The sequence below is a fragment of the Aquarana catesbeiana genome, linkage group LG02, assembly GCF_042186555.1.
Source record: "Aquarana catesbeiana isolate 2022-GZ linkage group LG02, ASM4218655v1, whole genome shotgun sequence".
Lineage (NCBI taxonomy): Eukaryota > Metazoa > Chordata > Amphibia > Anura > Ranidae > Aquarana > Aquarana catesbeiana.
Window position 1 is genome coordinate 766,632,147 of NC_133325.1, and position 11,681 is coordinate 766,643,827.

An 11,681-nucleotide genomic window follows, 5' to 3' on the forward strand; every position below is an offset into this window, starting at 1 on the left:
TGTGTGTATATAAGGCTGCTGACCACATGCTTATATTATGGCATCCAACCCACGAGTGGTTTCCATCTAGGTTCCATCCACATGTCCTTAGTGTTTCTGGCTTGGTATGTAGTTCCCTTATTTCATCTAAATACTTGGTGATAAACTCTTTCTTTCTTATATTGATTGGTGCACTTTTGCCTTTGCAAACTATGTGGATTTCATGCCCTATGATTGCTTCTGTATGCTGCTGCAGTGTCAGCAGGTGTCATCTTTCCATGATGTTTAGCTTCCTGGGTTTTATGCTGGTCCAAAATGTATTGGTTTGGTCCTAACATGCTCTAAATATACTACTATAAATATCAGGTGAGACCAACATTACTATACCTTTCAGTTATTACCCTTTCTGACTTTCTTTCCATATTTGTTATATATACAGGGCCGTCTTTAAGGCAGGGCAAAAGGATCAGCTGCGCTGGGCCCTGTCATTGTTGTGGGGCCCAAAGCAGCTGCCTCATACTTGCCAACTATCCCAGTTTAAATTCCCTTGTCCTTTGAAGTTTTAGTCCTGTGCTGTGTCCCAATATCTCAGTGTGAAGTGCTGCTACTAATGCTGCCCAGCTCTGCCTTATTGTGTACAGACGACTCACCTGCAGACCATGTGTTTACATATAAATAACCGGCATTCATATGTAAATAGCAGCAGCATTCATAAGTAAATAGCTGTGTCCGGCGGCATTGATATGTAAATAAGGGCGACATTCATATGTATATCAAAGCCCCCCTGCAGTGAGGAGATGATGCTGTAACCTTTAGCAACCAATCAGTGAGCCGTAATACTGTACAGTAATCTCTAGCAACCAATTAACAAGCAGAAATCATTTGCTGTAACCTCTAGCAACTACTCAGTGCTCCATAATGTGTGCTGTAACCTCTAGCAACTAGTCAGTAAGCAGTAATGATATGCCGTAACCGCTGACAACCAATCGCAATTGCTGCCTGATCTAATACAGTAAACTGATTTTAAGTCTAGCTGATATTTATTGTATGTCTCAGAGCAGGTGGAGAGTGAAATTGCATGGGGGGGGGGCAAGAAAATTTTTGCCCAGGCTCCAATCAATATTAAAGATGGCCCTGTACATATATGTTTATAGATGCCCCCCTATTGTTCAGCATATTATGAGATAACATCTAGAGATCTTAGCTGCTACTGATTTTTTACACAGGTATGCCTAGTTTGCATGATTGTGCTTTCATTTGCACATCAGTAGGTGCTTGTGGTGTGTGGTTGCCTTACATACTTACTTTAGTGATACACTTGGGGATCTTATTTTCCCCTTTTGCTATATATGGGTGCTGAAATACCACTTATTATCTGGCACATCCCCACATGTTGCCCTCTGATGCTATCTTGCAGTTTTTCATGCATTTGTTGGGACCTTTAGTACATAATTATGCTATATTTGGATGCTTATATTACTGTTACAAGCATTGATTGCCTCTTTCTCTCCTTAGAACTCTTATCAAGCTCCTGAAGAAGCGTTTTTTTTTTTCACAAAACATGTAGAGCCCATGAGCCCACAGTGAATATTATTATCTATTTAAGTCATACATGTCTTACATGATTCCTGACATTTATAGTCCATATTGGAGAGGTTTAGCTGTTATTGCAATTAGTTTGCAGTATTTTGTTTTTTTATCGTGATGTATCAATCGTTAAAAAAATATTATTGTTTATTTTTCTGTAATTGGTGCCTGGAAAGTCAATTTTTTCAACTTCCTGTATTTATATAACCCATTTTCAGATCTCTCCAGAGATGTTCTTTCGGGTTCAAGTCTGGGCTCTGGCTGGACCACTCAAGGACGTTCACAGAGTTGTCCTGTAGCCACTCCTTTGTTATCTTGGCTGTGTGCTTGGGGTCGTTGTCCTATTTGAAGATGAACCTTCGCCCCAGTCCGAGGTCCAGATCGCTCTGGAGCAGGTTTTCATCACGGATGTCTCTGTGCATTGCTGCATTCATCTTTCCCTCGATCCTGACTAGTCTCCAAGTTCCTGCCGCTGAAAAACATCCCCACAGCATGATGCTGCCATCACCATACTTCACTGTAGGGATGGTATTGGCCATTGATGAGCGGTGCCTGGTTATCTCCAAACATGATGCTTTCCATTCAGGCCAAAGAGTTCAACCTTTGTTTCATCAGACCAGCAAATTTTGTTTCTCATGGTCTGAGAGTCCTTCAGGTGCCTTTGGCAAGCTCCAGGTGGGCTGTCATGTGCCTTTTACTGAGGAGTGGCTTCCGTCTGGCCACTCTACCATACAGACCTGATTGGTGGTGTGCTGCAGAGATGGTTGTTCTTCTGGAAGGTTCTCCTCTCGCTACAGAGAAACGCTGGAGCTCTGTCACCTCCCTGACTAGGGCCCGATCGCCCAGTTTGGCCAGGTGGCCAACTCTAGAAAGAGTCCTGGTAGTTCCAACCTTCTTTCATTTATGGATGATGGAGACCACTGTGCTCATTGGGACCTTCAATGCTGAATACATTTTTCTGTACCCTTCCCCAGATCTGTGCCTCGATACAATCCTGTCTCAGAGGTCTACAGACAATTCCTTGGACTTCATGGCTTGGTTTGTGCTCTGACATGCACTGTTGACTATAGGACCTTATATAGACAGGTGTGTGCCTTTCCAAAGCATGTCCAATCAACTGGCTTTACCACAGGTGGACGCCAATCAAGTTGTAGAAACATCTCAAGGATGATCAGTGGAAACAGGATGCACCTGAGCTCAATTTTGAGTGTCATGGCAAAGGCTGTGAATACTTGTGTACATGGAATTTTTATGTTTTTTTTATTTTTAATAAATGTGCAAAGATTTCAAACAAACATCTTTAATATTGTCATTATGGGGTATTGTTTGTAGAATGTTGAGGAAAATGATGATTTTTTTTGGAATAAGGCTGTACCATAACAAAATGTAGAAAAAGTGAAGCGCTGTAAATACTTTCACTGTATGTCCGTGATCTGATCTTAGCTTACCGCCCTCCTGAACCTTATTCACACCCTTCATTGTTTCATTCATGTCCTCCTATTCCCTTCTCTCCTCAAGACTGTACATATTAAGTTCCTGAAGTCTCCCCCCATATTTTCACCATTTTTGTTACCCATCTCTGGACTCGTTCTATCTGATCATTAATCTTTTTGTAAGTGAGATCTCCAGACCTGGACACAAAATTCTAAATGAGGTCTTACTGAAGATCTATATATTGCTTCTGCTGGTGATCCCTCAATTGAGGGCTAAAAAATTATATAGGGGAATCAGGAACTCCTTCCATCTGCTGGTTACATCAATAACTAAAGATCTCTATATAGAGGGGTCAGGACCTCCTTCCTTCTGCTGGTGTTCTCTACAGTGATGGATCAAATATGGAAATAAGTGCAGCGCTGCACCAAATAGTATTGGAAAAAAAACAAAATAAAATTATATAGTGTACAATAAGCAGCTAACACACCTCTAGACACAGGCAAAAGCAACAAATAATACAAATATAGTGTAGCGCTATGTGCACATATAAATAATGTGTCAGCATTTAACTTAACACACAAACAATATTGTAACAATAAGTGATACAGATACCGTAAAAAGTGACTGCAGTAAATAAATAGTGTGAATAAAACAATTTTGACAAATAAAAATCAAAACAAAAAAAATATGAGTTTTTGTTTTTAAAAAACATACATGTGCGATGAATCAAATAATATAGTTCATAAGAAATTGACAATTAAATTGATGATGAAATAGTGGGATAGAAAACCACCACCAAACAGTCTATAAATATAAAAAGTGCAAAAAACTCCTGGGATTTCTACGTAGACGAAATAATTCACTTCTGGCAAATGGATATGAAGGAAATCGCAAATGGGTGGAAGATCAAAATAAGTGACAGGACCATCACCGGAGCATCAAAAGAGGCTTACCAGAGTCTGATGACCTGAAAAGACATACGTCTTACAAGTCTCAGAAAGCGTGATGACCACCAGGTCTGGCAAGAAGAAACGTCAAATAATCCTCAGCTTCCAAAAGGAGGGAGGGAGGAAGGGTCTCACCAAAGTTTTGATCGTCCCCAAGATGGTCCAACAGGCCCAGTAGATGTTTTAAAAATCATGCAAGAAGAGAAACTCACATGGCATGATATCGTTTAAAAACAACAATTTATTAAAATGGTAAAAATAAAACACTCACATGGCAGAAGATCAGAAACAGCTTATATAAAATCAGTTGCGGTAATCATAAGGGGTCCACCCGACATGTTTCGGCATACAAAGCCTTCATCTGGGGTGTGGAGCCCCCCTATGTCACCGCTATTTAAACAAGAAGTGACCCCCACTGGGGGTGTCACGATACCGGAAGTGATGCAATTGATGTCACTTCCTAATGAAACAGGACAGTGATATTTAACTATCTGTATGTGCAGAATGAAACAATAAGTAGTATATTACTGATGTCATTAACAGAAGAAAATATGAATAATGTGTTGTAAGTTATAAAATAAAGGCCAGACGCTAGGTATATAGGTTCGGAAAAGAACCGAATGCGTTCCAAGCCTCAATTTCAATGTAGCCAGATCTCATTGGCCGAAGCGCCGTCCCACGCCGACCAATGGATCCAGCGTATGCGTGATGACGTCATCCGCTATGTGAAAGCGGCGCCAGTGCGCTCCACTCATGGAGCCAGACCTCTCTTTCATGTCAGCCAACACAGCGCTTGCCTGAAACCCCCAAGGTTGTTTTTAGGGGCGTTCCATCTCTTAGAAATAAGCTCGCACCTAATGTTATCAACCCCCCAAGTAAACCTTCCTTTTTTCATAGTTACGTAGTTTTTTGCACTTTTTATATTTATAGACTGTTTGGTGGTGGTTTTCTATCCCACTATTTCATCATCAATTTAATTGTCAATTTCTTATGAACTATATTATTTGATTCATCGCACATGTATGTTTTTTAAAAACAAAAACTCATATTTTTTTTGTTTTGATTTTTATTTGTCAAAATTGTTTTATTCACGCTATTTATTTACTGCAGTCACTTTTTACGGTATCTGTATCACTTATTGTTACAATATTGTTTGTGTGTTAAGTTAAATGCTGACACATTATTTATATGTGCACATAGCGCTACACTATATTTGTATTATTTGTTCTCTACAGTGATAACTAAAGATCAATTAAGACAAATCAGGACCTCCTTCCTTCTGCTGATCATCCCTCTAATCATGACTAAATATCTTTATAGCGGAATCAGGACCTCCTTCCTCTTGCCGGTGATCCCTCCAGTGATAACTGAAGAACTATATAGCGGAATCAGGACCTCCTTCCTCTTGCCTGTGATTCCTCCAATGATAACTAAAGATCTATATAGTGGAATCAGGACCTCCTTCCTCTTGCCGGTGATCCCTCTGGTAATAACTAAGGATCTATATAGAGGAATCAGGACCTTGTGTCCCACCATTGGTATCATTGGGCCCTATTGGTGTCATTGGGAGAAATTGTGCCCCATCTTTGGTGTCATTGGGAGGTATTGTGCCCCATTGTTGGTCTCATTGGGAGAAATTCTGCCCCTTCAGTGGTGTTAGTGGGGGAATTATGCCCCATTGTTGGTATCAGTGTAGGAAAATAGTGCCCCAAGGGCCGTATTAAAGCAAACAAAGGGCCGCGGGCCACAGTTTAGAGACCACTGATATAGGGGATTTAGGCCCTCCTTCCTTCTGCTGGTGATACCTCTGCTGATAACTAAAAAGCTATATTGTAGAATCAGGACCTCCTTCCTCCTTCTGGTGATGCCTCCAGTGATAACTAAAGATCTACATAAAGGAATCAGGACCTCCTTCTTTCTGCTGATGATCCTTCTAGTGATAACTGAAGCACTTTATAGAGGAATCAGGACAACCTTTCTCCTGTTCGGGATCCCTCTAGTGATAACTAAAGATCAATATAGAAGAATCAGAACCTCCTTCCTTCTGTCGATGATTCCTCTAGTGAAAATTAAAGATCTGTATTGGGGAATTAGGACCTCCTTGCACCTGCTGGTAACCCCTTAAATCAGTGGTCTCCAAACTGCAGCCCTGGGGCTGAATCTGGCCCTTGGATTACCATTCTATCCACTGACACCAACAATGTGGCATAATTCCTTCCACTGATACCAACGATGGACCAGTATTCCTCCCACTGACACGGATGAAAAGGCACAATTCCTCCCACAGACACCAACGATGGGGCAGATTTCTTTCCATTGACACCAACAATGGGGCACTAGTCCTCCCACTGACACCAAAGATAAGGCATTGTTTACTCCCACTAAACGCCAGGACATCTTCTACCACTGTCCCTAGTCAGGCCTCCCTAAAGTCTGAGGGATATTAAACTGGCCCTTTGTTTAGAAAGTTTGTAGACCCCTGCAATAAGTTATATACGTAATTAAAGATCTATATAAAATAATCAGGACCTCCTTCTTCCAGCTGGTGATCCCTCTAGTGATGCACCCCAGAATTCTATTCACTTTCTCTACTCCCAGGCACCACTGTTTGATCATTTTGCAATGATCTGAAATAAGCCCCCCAAATCTTTTTCCTCTGTAGTTCTGGCCAACTCTACACCCCCCAATATTGTACTCTGTCAGACGATTCTTTTTCCCTGTGTGCATTATTTTGAATTAGATGTGTTGAACTTCAGTTTTCATCGCTTTGACCGATCTTCATCACAAATGGTAGCTTTCTTCTTCTCCAGTACCTCCTTTATGTTTTGTGAATGGTAAGGAGGGAAGGGGGGGGGGGTGAGATGCAACCATAGTGCTGAGGTCTGTGAGAGTTTCTGCAGTTACAGCTGGAGCACCAGAATGTCCAGTGGGAGCTGAATTTCCTCTGGCATGTAAACAAAATCATTTTCAGAACATAGTATGCCGGCATAAGAGTGAGGTCCTCCCAAGGAAAGAAAAGGTGTGCCTGCTTGAAACCAGTGAAGTTTATCCTGCCTGGCTTTGGGCTTTACGAATCAGGTAACCCCTTAATCCCCATCTGAATCCTTCTTCAGGTAGGTCCGGTCAGTGTCGGTTTTATAAGCGGGCAAAAGGGGGAATTGCCCTGGGGCCCCAGACATCCTTCATCCACTTGCTGACCGCATGTACATATACATGATTCTGCTCTTCTGGTAGGGGGCGTGCCGCCTGTGCTGTGATTAGTCACAGCACAAGCCGATCAGTGGGTGCCGGACAATGGATGGCTGCCGGCACCCGCTGATCAGTGAGGATGAAAACAATACGAAGCTCTGTACTGTCAGCGGGGATGTGCTGGTTTTTGTTTCCCTTCATCCCTTAGTGAAAGCACCTAACATATGTTAGGCACACATTTAACCCTTTGATCGACCCTTCCCAGTCAGTATCATTAGTACAGTGACAGTGCCTATTTTTGCACCAATCATTGTATTAGTCACTGGTTCACACAAAGTGTCAAAAGTGTCAGTTATGTTGGCCATACACGTATAGAATTTCGGCCGTTTGCAGACTAACCGATTATTCGTCAGTCCAAAGCGAATTGTCCACTAACTGATAGAATAAACTAGTTTTCATGATCATTTCCATGATCATAGTGATCATTCGATAACAATAAAAACATATATAAATTGTATAAGACAGAATATTCTTTTAGTTTTGATTATAACATACACGTATACACTTTGGTTGAAACTAAAAGTTTTCGCTTCGGGTCCATCGATATTAGCCGGGCCCACGGTCAAAATAGTTGGGTCCACTAACGGCACAAAAGTCGAACGATCTTTCCTAAAAGGACCAGTTTCGGACGAAATTCTATACGTGTATCTATATGTGCCATACAATCGCAGTCCCGCTATAAGTCGCTGATTGCCACAATTACTAGTTAAAAAAAAAAAAAACTCCAGTGCATATCCCATAGTTTGTAGACCCTATAACTTTTGCGCAAACCAATATCAATGTACACGTATTAGGATTTTTTTTTTTTTTGTGTACAGCGTTGCATGACCGCACAATTGTGGGTTAAAGTAACGCAGTGCCGTATAGCAAAAAATGGCCTGGTCAGGAAGGGGGGTAAATCTTCCAGAGGTCAAGTGGGTAAAAAAAAAAAAAAAAGTAATGATTAAAAAATTGGTTTTATTATTTAAAAAAAATAAGTCTGACAGAGACAAAGAAAGGGCATCTGGCAGATGTTTTACATTTCAACATCTCATATTATTTTACTATTCAATATGTTTGTTTTAACATGACTGTGTTGCAGAATTTATTGCCTTGTTTATGTGAGACAAGTGGGTGGGACAAGGGAAAAGATCAGAAAATGTTGAAAAGTGCCAGGCAACAGCCCAGACCCCATCGTGTGGAAGTGAAGTTAAAGTGGTTCTAAAGGCAGAAGGTTTTTTATCTTAATGCATTATGCATTAAGATAAAAAACCTTCTGCGTGCAGCAGCCCCCAGTACTTACCTGAGTCCCATCTAGATCCAGTGAGACTCTCCCACCTGATTGGCTGAGACATAGCAGTAGGTGCCATTGGCTCCCGCTACTGTCAATCAAAGTCAGTGAGCCGATGAGGAGAGAGGGGGTGGGGCTGGTCCACCGCTCCATGTCTGAATAGACACACAGAGCAGCAGCACATCTCTGGTGCTTGCTATAGGGACACTCGGCAGGAGGGATGGGACCAGGAACAGCTGCAAGGGACCCGAGAAGATGCTTCTCTGTGCAAAACCACTGCATAGAGCAGGTAACATGTTTGTTATTTATATAAGAAAAAAAAAAAAAGCAAGACTTTAGTATCACTTTAACGACCAGCATCAATTTATCACAGTGAGAAACACGAGAGAGGAGCTCACTCCCCTGCTTGACCCTCTTTGGGTCAAGGGGCGAATCTGAAACTGTGATCGTGAATAGGGTAAAAATAGGTTAGCAAGATTTACCCGAAATTACGAAATTGGTCAAATTCGGGACAGACATGACCCTGGAACGGAATTCGGGCAGAATCACATAGTAGAGCGTTGGACGAAATCGGCAGAGAAAAGAGGACCTTCCTTCCTTATGTTTCTTCTACTGAGTGTAGTATTGAAGTCGACTCCTAGCCAGTGGGTTTTTTTTCGTGTCATCTGTGGAACCTAACTTATGTTTTTTAGAAAAAATAAGAAGTCCAGTATGGTGGCCTGAATTTATGGGAGGAGTCAGGGGGGTATTTAACCAGCCCACTCATCTGTGGTCTTTGTCGGTTCCTGTGCGCGATACCCTCCCTCCCTCCCATCCCCTTTTTCAGGGCAGTTCTCAAATTCATTTCTCTCCACAAACATCTATTACTTATCTTGGGTATGCCCCCTTTTTTGGTATACCGACCAGCAGACCAGGGCACACTTCAGGTCTATTTCATGTTGTAATCTTATGGCGTGTTGATCTGGTTCACATCCATACCGGTTGAAGAGGGCTTTGACCATAAATGCGGTTTATCATTCATTTCAGTTTTGTATTTGTCATATCATTTCTATTTTGAGCCCCCCCCCCCCAACCAACCAAGGTTTAAATCTGGCATTGGGTCCAGTGATGCCAATGGTCTTTCCTCTTCTTCTTTGAAGGTGGCAGTTATTCATCCTAGGAGACTGAGAGCCTCTAATACTGAAAAAGAAGTACTGCAGGGGCCAACCAGAGCCGTTTTTTAAAAATGTAACTGGTCCAAAAATAAAAAAACTGATCCAAGGCAGAAAATTAAAATGCTCAGGTTACCGACAAAATGCTAATAGTTTGGTCTGGTGTACAGAAGCAGTGCCCAAGGCCTAAACAGACTTGCTGAGTTCATTTGACGGCTCAATTTTTTTTTTTTTAACAGAAACAACTACAGCTCCATTTCAACAAACAGAATACGAAGAAAGCTATGCAGGCTGCCATTGCTGATCTTTCAAAAATGGTAACTTCCTGGCTGTCTATGCCTTCAAGTCAATGACGTGGGAAAAGAAAAAAAAATCCACCCCTGGATTCTGGCACACTAGCCTAGGCAAGGGTGACATCGGTTGGCCTTCCTATTGGGTGATGGGAAAGCTCAGGAACCCAAATCCTTTGAGAATGAGCTTCTGTACTGTGCATATCCAGCCTCGGATAGAGTGGGGTAGGATCAGAACATCTGCTGAGACTTTACGCGTAACTGAGGCTCCACTGGAGAAAAGTCCTCCGACTTCCTATCCAGGTGGCAGGAATTGAAGGTAAATTACCAACAACAACACAAACAGAAATGAAAAGGCTTTTTAATTTTTTAAGTAATCCAGGGAACCCCTACAACCTCTTTATTGCTGTCTGCATTTTTGTTGCAGATTTTTCCTTACTTCCTGTCTGGTAAAGCCGCTGGCGCTGGGATAGAAATTGGGGGTGTGAACAGCTCTTTAAAAAAACAGCAGATTATCCAACATTTCCCTACTCCATCCAAATGTGCGCAAGAGCATATGATGACCAGTGAGGGGAAACTACAGCTAATCTCTCTGTAATGTACTTAAAAATGGCACTGCCAATGCCAAATAACCATTAAGAGGGTAAACCTAAATATAGTAATTATGGCATGAAAGCCCATATCTTACAAGACTTCATTCAGATGGGCAAATGAAGGCAGATAAGATGATGTGTTCAGAGGTGGCCTCTGGACACAGAAGCACTCTGTGCTACAGCTGCATACAAACTGGACAGTTAGCTGCAGCCAGAAACAGCATCCCTAGATGCAAACTGTCTGAGTCCTTGTTGGATGAATGTTGCAAGTATTCGCCCAGTCATCACAAATTCTGCTAACTTTATTGATGTCTTGGCTCCATCTAGTGGTCATAAGGCAGTATCTCCTTGATTGAGGCATTTCAGAAACAAAAATGCATTAGGGCCACTAGATGCAGCTGATGATCATAGGAAATCAATTTATAATGGGCACATTCAGCCCTGGTGATGGGACTCTGGTATTTAGAAGTAGGCAGAATGCACAGGCATACCGTCTTACCGTCTAAAAGCGCTGTCGGCAGCCTGTAAAACTATAGAGGCCGAAAACTGCTTTGGATGGATGGTGCATGAAGTGCTATTAAATTTGAAGGCAGTATGCACCCAGGGTTGAATGCTTGGAGAGCAAGCAGTCTCCGCTTTGTTCCTGGGTGCAGCAACTTTCAGCCTCCCATAGAGTTGTGCAAGCTGCTGGCAGGAGGTCTGGACTGGGGCGCCTTTGCCTTACTCTCACACCTAAATGCCAGAAACTCATGCACTGGGGCTAAACGCCTAGTGTACATGAGGCCTTAAAGGGTTAGTTCACCCTAACCAAAAACTGCCCATGCAGGTAAGGGGCACCTTTAGAGAAAAACAAACTGACTAAAGTTGGATAATGCCCTTGACATAGGTGTAGGCCATTTATGTACCCTTCAAAGCCTGGCCAAAATAACTCCCAGATGGCATCATCCTGTGTGGTCCACTGTCTCCTTTGTTGCAGCATTGCTGAGCTTAGAGCTACTTTGACAGGGGAGAGAGAGCATTCAAAAGGGTTTGACTTGACTGAGAGTGTCTAAGGAACAAGGCAGGGGATGATGCACTGCAACTGGACTACGTAGTACCATACGATCTGGGCAGGCCAGCGCACTGCATTTGCGACCTGCATTTGGGGTGTCATTAACTTCATATTGACACCTGCTGCAGAT